General features: G+C 36.7%; 1 protein-coding gene across 2 annotated transcripts in view; it reads right to left on the reverse strand.

Annotated features, from left to right (window-relative positions):
- The window catches only part of RFX7 (regulatory factor X7), a 145,267-nt gene that overhangs the window by 27,681 nt on the left and 100,152 nt on the right, over positions 1–17,434 (reverse strand). The gene's annotated exons all lie outside the window — the stretch shown is intronic.

Genomic DNA, 17,434 nt, shown 5'->3' on the forward strand with positions numbered 1-17,434 from the left:
TCTGTGGTATCAGTTGTACTATCTCCCATTCATTTCTGATGTCATTTATTTGACTCCTCTTTTTCTCTTGGTGAATCTAGCTAACAGTTTTTCTGCTCTAATCTTTGTTATTTCCTTCCTTCTACTGACTTTGGGCTTTGTTCTTCTTTAACTAGTCTCTTGAGGTGAAAAGTAAGGTTTTTTGAGGCTGCTGTTGTTTCTTGAGGTAGGCATTTATCACCATGAACTTTCCTCTTTAACTCTGCTGAGTAGAGTACTCTTTATTGGAGATTTTTCCCTTTCAGCATTTTGAATATATTGAGCCAGTCCCATCTGGCTTATAAAGTTTCTGCTGACAAATCTGCAGATAATCTTATGAGGGTCTGCTTATTCATAACTGGTTGCTTTTTCTTGCTGTTTTAAAGATTTTCTCCTTGTATTTAACTTTTGACATTTTAATTATAATGTGTCTTATCTCCATTTTATTAAGGTTTTTTTGCTGAGGTTTAACCTTATGCTTTATTTGGAACCTATTCCTCTGTTTCTTTATTTTGCTTGACTTTGTGATGGTTTCTATGCAGTAGATGAAACCACCACCCACCCAGTCTTGAAGGAGTATAGGAGATGAAACTCATTGTTCAAACCTGTCCTAGGTCTTGGTTTGGCCCTTAAACTTTTGTATTTTTCCAAGTGGTCTATTATATTTTTTAATAACTCCCACTACTTAAGTATGTACCAAGACCTATCAGGGCCCCAAAGGGGAGGATCTCAGCACCTAAAATCAGGCTGACTGGATGTCAGACCCTCAGTAGCAGCTTTTAAAAGTATGCAGGTATATACAGGTCAGTGTGACCACAAGCATAAGCCCTACTGGCACCAGAGCCAAGCAATCTGGAGGTGTCCCTTGGGCAGTTGCAAAAATCAGGGCTCCTGACACGAGTATAAGCACTTTTCTGTGAGACACTGGAGAGCTGGAGCAAGACAGAGGGAAAGAGGCGAGATTATCTCTGTTTCTTTTGAGTAGCTCCGTAGGCCACTAGACATATGCCAAACCTGAAGCCTGCCCCTTGGGTCAGAGCAAAAAAGCCTCTTTCACAGAAAAACTGGGGGGCTGTGCCCGAGTCTGCTGGCTGTGCAGTGTCTTGGGGTGGTACTTCACCAAGAATTATCACTCCAACTGCCACATTCCACTGGAATGGCCCAGGAATGCAAGCCCCACTGACTACCAGAATCAGTTAATTTAGCAGCATTCCCTAGACAGCAGCTACAAAACCCAGGCTGCTGGATGCGAGTAAACCTCCCCTTGGGGGCATACTGGCACTCAGGAGTGTGGCAGAGGGAGAGCATGAAGACAGCACCAGCTCTCTGATGTCTCTGGAAAGGATTACAATCAGTCCCCAGATGCACACTTACTTAGAAGCCTACCCCCTCAGGCTGCAGCCATCACAGCTGGGTAACAGGTCTCTTTCACAGAAAAACCGAGCTCTTGGTCTGTGACTGTTGTTGTGCCTGGAGGTGGGAGTTATGAAAGAACTCTTTCTCTGTCGGTTACAGTTTCGTGGGACCCAGGACTATAAGCCCCACTGGCACCCATCCCATGCTATGTAGATGTTTCTTCTGGCAGCAGCTGTAAAAGCAGGGTGCCAGACAAGGGTATAATCACCTTTTTAGATGACTGTTACAGTTACATTGGATCAGGAACACAAGGTGCCCTGGCTTCCAAAGGTAGGCGATTAAGAGGTGTCCCTTGGGCAGAAGTCGCAAAAATCAGGGAACCAGATACATGTAGTAGCTTCCTTCTGGGTGATAACTGGTATTCTAGAGCAGATCAAAGGGAGAGTGCAAAGACAGCACATGCTAGTCTGTCCCTGGAGAGTGTTCCAGCTGTCTCCTACACGTGTCTTCAACTGGATGTCTGTCCCCCAGGCTGCTACATTAATGTAAGTAGGTGACCCTCTTTCACTTAAGTCTGAGCAAGACAGACTGCCTCTGAGCTGAACCCTGGGGCGGGTGAGTCCAAGTATGGGGGCCCTCCGATAGCCATTACTCAGAACCTTACAGTTTTATGGGTCTCAGGACGTGAGCCCCATTTGCTTTCAAAGTTAGATGTTTTGAGGGCTTGTCTCTTAGGTTCAGGTCTTAAAACATGGGCTGCCCAATGTGGGTTTGAACCCTTTGTTTCTTATGAGAACTTCTAGGTTTTGAGTTTCCTCCTGATTGAAGGTTGGTGGGGTTTATGAGCCTCTCCTACCTACTTCCGTGTGCTTTTCTTCCTATTTCTGTGACCTGTAATCATCACTCAGCCAGCTTCTAGGTTTTTTAAAGAGGAAATTATTCCGTTTAGACTACAGACTCAATATGTCCATGGGAGGAGCTGAATTTAAGATCTTACATCACCATCTTGAACTATTTTCCCAGGTATTTTTTATGACACACATTTCATAGATGAGAAACTTGCATAAAGAGGTAAATCTGGAATTTGGTCATCCAGCCTAATCCATTCATCTTATAGATGGGAAGCTTTTATTACTAACTAGTGAGTATCAACAAACTGAATGCTTAGAAAGCAACCAAAATTATATCACTGAAATTTTTCTAATATTTATAAAGAAGAATTTATTAAAAAGTATTAATTTCTATTAAAAGCCTATTCCTTACCAAGACCTACAGTATTATTAACATTTATGTATTCCAGATGACAATAAAAGATATGGGAATTGAGAATGGTCCCAAAGACACAGTAGCATTATACTCCCTTACAAGTATTAAGAAAATGATATATTTGCTAGCTAACACATAAATGAGGCAAAAGTAATATGGTTAAACATCTAATTAGCTTGAACCTTTGAACGTTCAACAGTTGTTGAAATCCTCCAGTAATTTTAAGGTGCAATTAGATCTCTGGAGAGAAAACTCTTTGAAAGGGTTTAACCTTGATCATAAACAGATTTTATTTTTCTTATTGTTTCATGTTCTGGGCAGAACAATGATACACAGTTGAGTCTGAGGCACGGCTAAAGTTCAGCAGGCTCTGGAGTTTGGTAGGAACACTCACAGAACACTTCAGAAGTACAAAGTGTAAACTACATGATGATTTGGTGTCCCAGAGAACAGAACAGTTGGAAAAGCAAGGCATAAGTCTCTGGTTAGTTATAGCATCTTTTAGTCTAGGTCCTGGAGAGAAATTAAGAGCTGTTAAACAGTACTACTAAGTTGAGCTTAGACTAAGATCAAATATCACCTTTGAAATTCAGCTGATAAATCTTATTTTTGTGGCAACTATATAATAAACAATTTTTCTAAAAGATCAGTTTGAAAACAGCAAAACTAATTTAAAGAAGAGTTAAACTATCATATATATATTATATATATAATATATATATAATGAATGATGATGTATGACCTTACTATCCAGGTCTTTCCTTCTAACTTGCCTTTCATTTTTCATAGGATTACTGGCTGTAATGACTTTAGGTATTAATCCCATTGAAAAGATTCAGTCATGATGAATCATGATTGATATATTAAGGATATTATCCTGAAGTTTTAAAATTACTAATAAAAAATATAAACTTCAAGGTAGTCACTGATAAATCCTGAATAAGTTTGAGAAAAAAATTTGTGTCAAGTTTTAAATAATAAAAAGTAAATATTTCTGCTTTTATTATGTCTTAAGAAAGACTTGATTTCTCACTACTGTTTATAAAACAGCTATTTAAAACAATTATCCTTTTGGTCAAACTGAACTGTAATTTTTTTTTAAATTAAAAAATAATACATATCACTTTGTATAAGTACATACTATATTGGTGTGCTTACTTTTATTTCTAGATTGTCTCGGTTTTAAATTTTAAATTAAATTAACTTCACATAAAATGTTCAGAGTATATAAATATAGTTTCTGCATACAGTTTAAGAATGAAGGAAAAAACTAAAAGCAGTAGGCTTTGATTCAATTAATTCTTGATTAACCATTACTGTTCTTTAAGTTTCCACTCAAATCAGATTTTATCACAATTTTCCTCAGTAGTTTCAAATATTTCTGAAATCATTTTAATAAAAGGACAATAGGAGAGTAAAAGGATAAGGCTGTATATATTTAAAATACCCAAACAACTCCAACATCACTTTGTGTATTCACACCATTGTAAGATGAAGAAACTAAGGAATAGAGAAGATGATTTGCAAGTACATTAGTGAGTGGTTCTTTGTATCACCAATGAGGCAAGTAGAGTTTTATACAATGGGTATTCAATACATATATGTTGACGGGTAGCAGTGCATCATTATCCTTCTGAGAAACATCAATCAGTTCCTGATTTAATCTGCTTCATAAAGTCTCAAATTAAAAAATATATATATATAGCTATGATGTAAACAGTATGGCATTCTTCTAGAAACCAAGTCAGCAGAAAATGAGGTGTGATATATCTACCTGCCTTTAATGATTATATAGAAGAGAAAAATAAAGACTTCAATAGATTCTTCACAAAAAAGGGTATCCAATGGGCCAAAAAGAAAAAAAAAATTAAAAAGTCGCTCAACTTTATTAGTCATCAAGGAAAGGCAAACAAAAAACCTAACAACCATACACAGATTTCCCTGATGGTTCAGTGATACAGAACCTCCCTACCAAGGTAAGAGATGCAGGTTCGATCCCTGGGCTGAGAAGATTCTCTGGAGAAGGAAATGGCAACGTACTCCAGTATTCCTGCCTAGGAAGTCCCATGGATAGAGGCGCCTGACAGGCTGAAGTCCATGGGGTCACAAAAAGAGTTGGGCATGACTTAATGACTAAAAAACAACAATGTCCATACAAAGTAGAATGGAAAAAGAAATTGTGATATTCATAAACAGAATTCCAAACAGCAATTAGAATGAATGAAGCAAAACTACTGAAAGCAAAATGACTGAATCTTACAAACATAATGTTTATCATTACATAATTTCATTCATATAATGTTCTAAAACAAGCAAAGCTAAACCATGGTGTTAGAAGAAAGGAGAGCAGTTACTCTTGGCATGGCTGGGGTGAGATGGTGGGAAGGGTAGTGACTGCAAGAGGACCCAAGGGGCCTCTGGGATGATGGTGATGCTCAGTTTCTTGATATGGAAGTGAGTAACAGGAACATACTCACTATGGGAAAATTTATCTAGCTATACACTTACAAGTTGTATACTTTCCTGTGTGAATGTTACACCTCAATGAAAGTTACATTTGTTGCTGTTGTTCAGCTGCTCAGTCTTGTCTGACTCTTTGCGACCCTATGGACTGCAGAATATCAGACTTCCGTGTCCTTCACCATCTCCCGGAGCTTGCTCAAACTCATGTCCACTGAGTCGGTGATGCCATCCAACCATCTCGTCCTCTGTCATCCCCTTCTCTTCCTGCCTTCAATCTTTCCCAGCATCAGGGTCTTTTCCAATGAGTTGGCTTTATGCATCACATGGCCAAAATATTGGAGCTTCAGTTTCAGCATCAGTCCTTCCAATGAATATTCAGGATTGATTTCCTTTAGGATTGACTGGTTTGATCTCCTTGCAGTCTAAGGGACTCTCAAGAGTCTTCTCCAACACCACAGTTTGAAAACATCAATTCTTTGGCGCTCAGTCTTCTTTATGGTCCAACTCTTATATCCATACATAACTACTGGAAAAACCATAGCTTTGACTATACGGACCTTTGTCTGCAAAGTAATGTCTCTGCTTTTAATATGCTGTCTAGGTTTGTCATAGCTTTTCTTCCAAGAAGCAAGTGTCTTTTAATTTCATGGCTGCAGTCACCATCTGCAGTGATTCTGGAGCCCAAGAAAAGAAAGTCTGTCAGTATTTCCATCGTTCCCCCATCTATTTGGCATGAAGTGATGGGACTGGATGCCATGATCTTCATTTTTTGAATGTTGAATTTTAAGCCAGCTTTTCACTCTACTCTTTCACCTTCATCAAGAGGCTCTTTAGTTCCTCTTCACTTTCTGTCATAAGGGTAATGTCATCTGCATATCAGGTTATTGGTATTTCTCCCGGCAATCGTGATGCTAGCTTGTGCTTCATCCACCCTGGCATTTCACATGATGTACTCTGCATATAAGCAGGGTGATAATATACAGCCTTGATGTACTCCTTTCCCAGTATGGAACCAGTCTGTTGTTCCATGTCCGATTCTAACTGTTGCTTCTTGACCTGCATGCAGGTTTTGCAGGAGGCAGTTAAGGAGGTCTGGTATTCCCATCTCTTTAAGAATTGTCCACAGTTTGTTGTGATCCACACAGTCAAAGGCTTTAGCGTGGTCAATGAAGCAGATTTTTTCTGGAATTCTCTTGCTTTTTCAATGATCCAGTAGATGTTGGCAATTTGATCTCTAGTTCCTCTGCCTTTTCTAAGTCCAGTGTGAACATCTGAAAAATCTTGGTTCATGTATTATTGAAGCCTAGCTTGGAGAACTTTGGGCAATACTTGACTGGTATGTGAAATGGATGCAATTGTGTGGTAGTTTGAACATTCTTGGGCATTGCCCTTCCTTGGGATTGGAATGAAAACTGACCTTTTCTAGTCCTGTGGCCACTGCTGAGTTTTCCATATTTGCTGGCCTATTCAGTGCAGCACTTTCACAGCATCATCTTTTAGGATTTGAAACAGTTCAGCTGGAATTCCATTACCTCCACTAGCTTTGTTCGTTGTGATGCTTTCTAAGGCCCACTTGACTTTGCATTCCAGGATGTCTGGCTCTAGATGAGTGATCACACCATCATGATTATCTTGGTCATGAAGATCTTTTTTGTACAGTTCTTCGGTGTATTCTTGCCACCTCTTCTTAATATCTTCTGCTTCTGTTAGGTCCATACTGTTTCTGTCCTTTATTGAGCCCATCTTTGCATGAAAAGTTCCCTTGGTATCTCCAGTCTTCTTGAAGAGATCGCTAGTCTTTTTCATTCTATTGTTTTCCTGTATTTCTTTGCACTGCTCACTTAGGAAGGGTTTCTTATCTCTCCTTGCTATTTTTTGGAACTTTGCATTCAGATGGGTATACTGTTCCTTTACTGCTTTGCTTTTTGCTTCCCTTCTTTTCTCAGCTATTTGTAAGGCCTCCTCAGACAGACAACCATTTTGCCTTTTTGCACTTCTTTTTCTTGGGGATGGTTTTGATCACCACCTCCTGTACAATGTTATGAATCTCATAAGGGTAATGGTGGTAATGGCAACCTCCTTCAAAAGGACTTATGCCAACATGCTGCAGCTCCCAGGACTGTTGTAGTCAGTGCCTCTGACCCCATGGCAGGCCACTCTCAACCCACACCTCCGTGGGAGATTCTTGGACACTCACAGGAGAAGATGAGCACACATCCTTCTACTGCACCATCTTACTCAGATTTGCCAGTCCCTCCCAGTGGAAGCTTCCACAAGTCTCTTATCCTCATACATCAGAGGGCAGACAAAATGAAAACCACAATCACAGAAAACTAACCAAACTGATCACATGGATCACAGCCTTGTCTAACTCAACAAAACTATGAGCCATGCCATGTAGGGCCACCCAAGACCGATGGGTCATGGTGGAGAGTTCTGATAAAACGTGGTCCACTGGAGAAGTGAATGGCAAACCACTTTAGCATTTTTGCCTTGAGAACCCCATGAACAGTAGAAAAGGCAAAAAGATATTTGCCTTTTGCTACTGGTGAAGAGGAGAGAAAAAGCTCCAGAAGGAATGAAGAGGTTGAGCCAAAGTGGAAACAATGACCAGCTGTGGATGCATCTGGCAGTGAAGGCAAAGTCCGAAGCTGTAAAGAAAAATACTGCATAGGAATCTGGAATATTAGACCCACGAATCAAGGTAAATTGAAAGTGGTCAAACAGGAGATGGCAAGAGTGAACATTGACATTTTAGGAATCAGTGAACTAAAATGGACTGGAATGGGTGAATTTAATTCATATGACCATTGTATCTTCTATGGTAGGCAAGAATCCCTTAGAAGAAATGGAGTAATCCTCATAGTCAACAAGAGAGTCTGAAATGCAGTACTTGGGTGCAGTCTCAAAAATGACAGAACGATCTTTGTTTATTTCCAAGGCAAGCCATTCAATATCACCGTAATCCAAGTATATGCCCCAACTACTAATGCCGAAGAATCTATGTTGAATGGTTGTATGAAGACCTACAAGACTCTAGAACTAACCCCCAAAAAAGACATCCTTTTCATCATAGGGGACTGGAATGCAAAGATAGGAAGTCAAGAGATAACTGGAATAACAGGCAAGTTTGGCCTTGGAGTACAAAATGAAGCAGGGCAAAGACTAACAGAGTTTTGTCAAGAGAAAGCACTGGCTCTTGGAGTTTTGACAAGAGAACTATGGATGGAGGTTCCTAACATTGTACAGTGATTAAACCCATCTCCAAGAAAAAGAAATGCTAGTATTAAAACAATAATTAATATTTTGTTATGGAAAGATCTCCAGATATGTTGCTGGGTGAACAACTGCAAAGTAAAAAACCATGTAAATAGTATATAAAGAAAGCAGAAATAAAAATCTGTAATAGTGCTTACCTGTACAGTATCACAAAATATTGCTTGAATGACAGAAAAGAAACTAACATGATTTGCTGCCTACAGGGATAGAAAATGGATGGCTGAAAGATAAAGATGAGATGGAATTTCTTCTTTGTATACTTTTTATGCTTTGTGGTTTATAATCATGATTGTAATCATCCAAAAATTAAATTAAAATCAATAAACTATAGCTTTTGATGCTTATAAGTACCTTGACCCTTATAAGTACCTTTGACCCTTGAACAACCTGAATCTAAACTACATAGGTTTGCTTACATGCAGAATTTTAAAAATAAATACTACTACAGTACAGGGAAGATCCCCTGGAGAAGGAAATGGCAACCACTCCAGTATTCTTGCCTGGAGAATCCCATGGACAGAGGAGCCTGGTGGGCTACAGTCCACGGGGTCGCAAAGAGTCGGACACGACTGAGCGACTTCACACACACTCACACACACAGTACTATAGCATCCTTGGATGGTTAAATTCCCAGATGTACAACCAAGGATATGGAGGACCAAGTGTAAATTTATAGTGGATTTTTGGCTGCTTGGGGTCAGCATTCCTAACCCCTGCAATGTTCAGGACTTAATCATAGCCTATACTTCAACAGAAGTATAGAAGTACACAAGTTCAGAGACACTTAATTCAAGGCTATCGAGTACAGCATTTTTAATAGTAGAAAAATCAGGAATTACCTAAATGCCCACCAATAAAAGGTGTAAACACATATAGACACAGACACAAACACATACCGCGGAATATTTATATTATGAAATATTGTGCAGCAGTTAAAAAAAAAACCATAATAACTCTACATATACAGACAAGGAGAGCTACCTAACATATATGCTTAGTGATAAAAAAGTAAGAACAATATATACAGTATAGTTTCATTTGAATCTTAAAACCTTATGAATAACTGATAGGACTCATGTATACAGAAAAAGAGAACAGAAAGATAAAGCTTAAATACTTAAGCTTTAGGAATACTTAAATCTCAAGAAGATAGTGAGATGAAGGGGTGAATAAAGAAAGATATTAATTTGATGCTTCATTTTCAGACTGTTTTAATTTGTTATAATCAATACATAGTATACACTATTTGCAGAATCAAAAAAAATCTGATAAGAGGTTAATATTCACGATATGTAGAGAACTCCTAGAACTCAACAACATAAAAACAACCCAATTCATAAACAGTAAAAGAATTTGAATACATTTCACCAGAGAAGATATGCAATAGTGGTACTGAGCATATGAAGACATGCTCAATACCACTAATCATTCAGGAAATGCAAATCAAAACCACAGTGAGATAGCACCTCACATCCATTAAAATGGCCACTATCAAAAACCCTAGAAAATAGTAAGGGTTGACAAGGTATGCAGTGCAGTCAATATGAAAAACAGTATGATAATTCCTCATAAAATTAAAATAGAATTACCATATGGAAAAGACCCTGATGCTGGGAAAGACTGAAGGTAGGAGGAGAAGGGGACAGAGGATGGGATGATTGGATGGCATCACCAACTCTACGGACATGAGTTTGAGTAAGCTCCGGGAGTTGGTGATGGACAGGAATGCCTGACATGTGGCAGTCCATGGGGTCACAAAGAGTCAGACACAACTGACTGACTGAACTGAACTGAACTGAACCATATGATCCAGCAATTCCACTTTTAGGCATATACCCCAAATAACTGCAAGTAGATCCTGAAGAGATTCTGCACAGCCATGTTCACAGAAGCATTACTCATCACAGCCCGAATGTAGAAGAGCAACCTAAATACCCATCAGCAGACGAATGGAAAAACAAAACGGTGAATACACATAATGGAATATTCTGACACATGTTCCAACATGGATGAACCTTGAGGACATTATGCTGATGGAAATAAGCTATTCCAAAAGGAGCATACTGTAGGATTCTGCTTCAAACTCACAGACAGGAAAGTAGAATAGTGGCAGCCAGGGGCTGGGGGAAGAGAGAATGGTGAGCTTTTGTTTAATGGGTAAGAGTTTCAGTTTTGCAAGCAGAGTTCCCTGAATGTATGGTGGTGTGGTAGAACAATGTGACTGTACTTAGTAAGACCCAACTATAAACTTAAAAATGGTAAATTTTATGTGTGTATTTTATCACAAATAAAAATAAATGAATTAGTGTGGTTTTAAAATAAGCAAGGACTAGTGCAAAGTTTTAAGTATCTATTTGGGAAGAGGGAGAAAAAAACTATGTTTAAATGGTAATTTAGAAAGCCAGCAGAAGACAGGATGATTAATTTTAAGTAGGTGACAACATCAGTCAGTGATTTTCAACCTTTTCCTCCCTTCTTTAATGCATCTGAATTCTAAATTTCTTAGCTCTCCCCTCAGCTATAGTAGCTCGTTTTGGATGGCAATAAGTAAAATCAGGGGCTTCCCTGGTGGCTCAGATAGTAAAGAATCTTCCTTCAATGCGGGAGACTTGGGTTCAATTCCTGGGTTTGGAAGACCCTCTGGAGGATGGAGAGACTACCCACTCCAGTATTCTTGGGCTTCCCTGGTGACTCAGACGGTAAAGAATCCACCTGCAATGTGGGAGACCTGGGTTCGATCCCTTGGTTGGGAAGATGCCCTGGAGGAGGGCATGGCAACCTACTCCAGTATTCTTGCCTGGAGAATCCCTATGGACACAGGAGCCTAGCAGGCTACCATCCATGAGGTCGCAAAGACTGAGTGACTAAGCACAACATATAATACAAGTAAAACCAGACTAAAGATTATGGGTGGTGGAGTGGGGACTTAGAAGCCTGGATCCCTACTGATATCACAGAGCTGGCGAAAGAAAAATTGACTTCCTCCTTCTTGTTGAAACTACTGTTCACTGGATATTGCTATATGCAAATTAACTTGATACCTAATGGATGAGACTTAAAAAAAAACTGCTCTCACTACCTTAAGCTTCTAGTTCCAACTACTTTTTCTTTCTCCAACCCTTTGAAAACAAGTCTTAACTCAAGTTCTTTACTTACCATCTGTTTACCTTTCATGACACTGAAATCAGGCTTCATTCCCTAGATATGGAAATTGCTCTGGCAAGAGAGTCTACGGGCCTATTAACTGACTTTTTCTTGTCTCCTTCTTATTTGAGCTGCCGGAGGCACAGGAGACTGGAGTGAATTCCATTCTCAAAATAATCTCTTTTCTTACATTATCACACAACATGGTTTCTTGTTTCTCTTTTAAATTGTACCTCATTTTTGGAGGGCTCTTATTCTTAACTCCTAAATACCAATTCTCTCCTTAACTTTACAGTTTCTCACTTCCTGCTGATGTTGTTTTTACTGCTTAAGTTTTCAGTGACCCTGCATGACCTACATGTGGAAGAAGTCTAACTTTTTCAGCCTGGTCTCCGATATCTTCTGAACTCTGATCACAAGCCTCCATGCATTAAGTACTGCACCTTCCACCTAGAATGCCCTTTCCGAATCCCTAGTCCACTTGGTAAACGTCTCAGTTATTATACAAGTAACCTCTTCTGTGATGTCTGATTTCAATTCGCCAAGATGAACTAGTAACTTTCTTTGCACCCATTTCTTTACTGGTCTGTTTCTCTTATTTGAGAGTAGGGACTGTGTGTATATAATGCTTGGTGAATTAATACACTCATATTAATTTATTTTTAAAATCTTTATTTTAATTTGTCCTTTGGAGTAGTAAAGTTGAAGTCTTAATAGTGTTAGCTAAAAGAAAAGTAATCAGTGCCTAACAACTGCAATGTATGTTGGGAGCAGATAAAAAAGTTAAGGTAGTAAGGGCAGTGATGAATTGATAACTAAAAGATTCAAGATATGGAGCAGCTGGGTTCAGAGACATGCAGTTTCCATGGGCAGGGGCAGGGGGTGGTTACTGGAAAGGACTGATTTTAAATTAGGAGACTTTGTTTGTTATGACTATAACATGTGTTAGTACAGTTGGCATAATTTCAGACCAGTCAGTCTCTTTACAAATGTGTCAAATAACAGAACTAATTCCTTTCCTGATACAGTATTTATAATTCTAGCTTTATTCTGCCACTGTGCTATTACTGCTTTCTCTTATTACTGTAAAAAGTTGAGAAAGGAAAAATGAGCACTCTGTAAAAGGACTAGTGCTGTGAAACATAGAGAAGGTGAGGAAAGACAGATTATCAACCCTTGAGAATCAAGTCACTGGAAACATAGGGAAAAGAGAAAACCAGGATAAGGCTTCCTCTGTGAAACAGGCCACACCAAGGAAGTGTGAAAAAAAACCGCACCTGAAAAGTTGTAACTTAAAGGCTAGACAACATATTTAGGTTAACAACTCAGACATTACAACTGTTAATGTAAATTTAAATGGTAAAATCTTTTGCCAGTTTATGTCTTAGGTATATTTAATATATATTCAGCTGTCAAATAAGAACATAATTTAATAATGCTGAAACTGATCACTTTTATGTTTTAGTTTACTATTTCTAAATAGTTAAATATATTTAAAATACAACTAAGGCTTGGAAAATGTTACTCCAAAATTTTTAATTTTAAACAGAACAGCATTTGGGACAAGTTTCTAGAGTTAATAGGGATTAATGTAAAAAGAGTTCAGCTTTGAGGTCAGAAATCCTGGTTTCAGATTTGTCCAGAACAATTACTTCTGAATCATAAGGACCTCACTTATAAAGCAGGAATAATATCTGCTTTGATTTACTTTCTACTGATGATCTAATATTAAACAATATATATTTAAGAAATTTATAAATTCTGCCCACATGTTTAGGTCTGAGTTAGATTTTAAGCAGATGGAGAACATTTATATGCCATTTAACTCATGACATGTTCACTATTTAAAGCTCTTAAATATGTTACTAGAATCTACTTCTAACTTCAAGGTTGTCCTCAAAATTTAAATTACACTGATTAATACAGTAGAAATTACAAACTTACATGCATAAGTACAAAAGAATCACAACATTAATGACTATATACAAACTGAAAAGCAAAACAATCATGTTCCTTAAAATATTAAATATATTAAAAAAAAAAAGGATTTGGACATTTGTATCCTAGGAAACACTGTAGCCAAAGTTGTCAAGTTTATAGATCTGAACATTTGTGATTCTACTCAGAATGAAAGCAAACAGATTTTCAAAAATGCTAAAACAGGCTGCATATTATTTTGTAAGAAATGTACTTAAGATTAATTCTTGTGTTTCTCTATCATGCAGGAGGAAAAAGCAGCAGGAGCTGTGGTTGCTGCCATCCCTGTTGCTAGTTGTGTGCAAACACCAGTGTTCTGGGACTGGTTCATTCACCAGCTTCTTCTGTCAGTCAGATTTTAAGACCAGAGACAATGTTAGATTACAACTTTTAGAAATGTAATAATGTGAACTGCCTAAAACAAAATGATATAAATGATGAAACTAAAAGGATGGACAAATATACACTTATATTAGACCAATATCCAGGATGGGTTACAAATACTGGTATCAGAGAATTTAACACAGACATACATTTAATATGACAAAGGATCTTTTTTTTGGTTGAGAACAGGTTTTAACTATCATAAAGATACATAATCATGAATGTTTTCTGTCTTGAGACAGAAGCAAAAACCCATTAAAAATAGTATAAGAAATTGTGAGAAACATTACTTTTGTAAGAGATTAACACACTGCTGCTGCTAAGTCACTTCAGTCGTGTCCGACTCTCTGTGACCCCATAGACAGTAGCCCACCAGGGTCCCCCGTCCCTGGGATTCTCCAGGCAAGAACACTGGAGTGGGTTGCCATTTCCTTCTCCAATGCATGAAAGTGGAAAGTGAAAGTGAAGTCGCTTACTACGACTCTTTGTGACCCCATGGACTGCAGCCTACCAGGCTCCTCCGCCCATGGGATTTCCCAGGCAAGAGTACTGGAGTGGGGTGCCATTTACACACTACTTGTGCTCAACTAATTAAGTAGACAAAAGAGCAAGGATTTTTTGCAGAATTTGAATACTACAGCAAAGTAGATTTAGTGTTTACATAGTGCAAAAAAAGAGAATGTCCAGAAATATTTATAAAAATTGATAATGTGTTAGGCTGAAAGTAAACCTCAACAATTATAAAAAATAAAAAACGGAATGAGCCACATTCTTTGACTACAATATATTGGTTAACATGTTATGGAAAAATCCAAATGAAATTTTTGGCTAACCCAGTAATATAACTAGAAATTAAGTGCAAAAACGGAAAAAAAAGTCCAACTCCCTCAAGCACATAAAAAGTTCCCAAGTATTTTGGGACAAAGGAGTAATCAAAGCTATAATTGCACACTATTAGAAAGTAATGGTAAATGTAACAACCGTATCCAAACCTAAGGAATATAGCCAGAAATATAAGAGGCAAATTCATAGATATAAATGTTCTTATCTTAAGTAGGAAATGTTCTTATCTTTAGTAAGGGAAAAAACCTGAAAAAAATCAGGATAACAAAAATAAAGACACCTAAATATGAGACGGAAGACAAAAAAAATAAAACTGACATACCAATCTTTGTTTTTTAAAAGAAAACCAATAAAAGTAAACTATAGCTAAGTATAATTTGAAAAAAAGGAAAATTCAAATGAATAAAACTAGAAATATAAAAAAGGATATAACAAATAAGATACTGTTTGTAAGAGAATAGTATATTTAATATCATGCCAATATATTTGAAAATCTGAATGAATTCCAGGAAAAACCAATGATCAAGATAGATTAATGGAGTAAAAAAATCTAACCAGGAAAAAATACAAAAAATTGTCAAAGAATTACCTCCAACAAAGCCTCCAGGCCTAGATGGTATTATAGCTGAGTTCTTTAAAACTTTCAAGAACAAGTAAGTCCCATGCTATATAAACTGTTCCAGAGCACAGAAAATTAGGGAAAGAGTTCCAGTTCAGTTACGAAGCTGGCCTAACCCTGATATCAAAACCTGACAAAGATAGCACAAAAAAGAAAATTCACTTATGAATATAGATGCAAAGATCCTGCAAAATATACTTGAAAAGAGAAATCAACAGTATGCTAAAAGATTACACATCCTGACATGCAGAAGACATTCATTCTAGGAATCAAAGAAGGGTTTATATTAGGTACTATCATTATATATCATATTAATAGATCATAAAAGAAGGACTGAATAATTTTAACAGATGCCCAAAAAGCATTTTGGTAAATTTCAGTATCAATTTCTCATAAAACAGCCAATATAAGTTAGAAAAGTGATTCCAAGCATCATAAAAAATTGATTGGTATGAAAATAAAACCATGGAAAATTTTGAAAAAGAGGGATCATGAGGGAAGGCTGGTCCTACCACTGTTAATTTTTGGCTTTTTAAACATTTACTGACTGAAATACTTAAAAATACTATGGTGTTGAAGTAAGAATAGAAAAATACAAAGGAAGAAAACTGAGTCCCAAGGGCTTTAGTAAGATAAAAGGTACATTTAGATTAGTATTGTGAAAAAAATGTTTTTTGATTATCAATAAATAAGATGGGGATAATTAACCATTTAGAAAAAAATAAAATTAGTTCTTTATCTTAAGGCATTTGTTTATGAAAATAAATGTATATACTTGGTCCAGAAGGACTAAAGGGTTACACGTGAAAAATGAAATGAGTAATATATCAAGGGAAAATGCACATGGATTATTCAGTGGCTAGGAGCACTGGAAAGTTCTTTCTAAGCAAAAGAGCAGTTTCATAAGCTGCAAAGATGTAGACAGATCAGACTACTTATAAAATATTAAAATTAAATAATAAACAGTAATCTTGAAACAATTACATTTTAATAGTTAATATCCTTAATATACAATGGTTCATAAGCCAGCAATTCCAATTTTAATAATGTACACAAAATTATAGTCAAGAATATTCACTGCAATATTATTTGTAAACTGTTTCCTCATTTAAGAATTGTGTAAGCAGTCGGGTTAAAATTTGATTAAACAATAATAACAAAAGAAGGCGTTAGAAAAAATAAAAAGAAGTAATAAGCCAAAATGTTTATTTTTAGGTAGTAAGATTACTGGTGCTAGTTTTCTTTTTCATACATTTATGACTATCTGTCAAAACTTTCATGATGAATACATACTACTTTCATAATTAGAAAAACTAACACATTAGTCATCACTTTCATAAATACATGTGATTATCAGGCTTCAAAAGTTTCAACAAATATAAAAATTTGTAACAGTTTGTAAGTCAACTGTCTTTGTGTGTGGAAAGTCCCTTAAACCTTTTGGTTCTATTAATATCTTAATTTAGCATAAAAATACAGTTAAAAGAAAATATACAGTCTTAGATTATAACTTCATTTATTCTCTCAAAGGGATTTTGATTTTAATGACTATTAAACAGATTGGTTTTCACACAAATATATCTGCCATTGGAATGAACAGAAATAATTCAAAATAAAGGTTTTTCAGTGAGTATTTAGAACAGATTCAATTTAAGACTTGTCACTCTATGTTAGGTTTCTATTCAGGAAACCTCATACTCCAAACTGGAAGATGACTAGTCCAAAAGGTCTTTAGAAAAAGTCTCTTTAAAAAATTAAATATATATAAAATTCATATTCTTGAGAGCAGAAGCTGTGTCTTATTTGTTGTATCCTCAGAACTTCTTACAGAGTTTGAGACAGCATGTAGGTGGTATTCAGCAGATTGCTGTAGATTGAGAGAATGAACTTTACAGATTTGGATCACAAGTACTCTTAGCTTTCATTTTCCTAAAGAGGAAACATCTAAAGCTCTTCAGTTAAACCTCGTACCCTTGATTTGTTTCAGACATTTCCCTTTAAACTTTCTCCAACTCTAGCACATTTCTTTTTTTTTTTTTTCACATTTTATTTTATTTATTTTTTTTTATTTTTTATGATTTTCTT

This window comes from Capricornis sumatraensis, chromosome 2 (assembly GCF_032405125.1).
Source record: "Capricornis sumatraensis isolate serow.1 chromosome 2, serow.2, whole genome shotgun sequence".
NCBI lineage: Eukaryota > Metazoa > Chordata > Mammalia > Artiodactyla > Bovidae > Capricornis > Capricornis sumatraensis.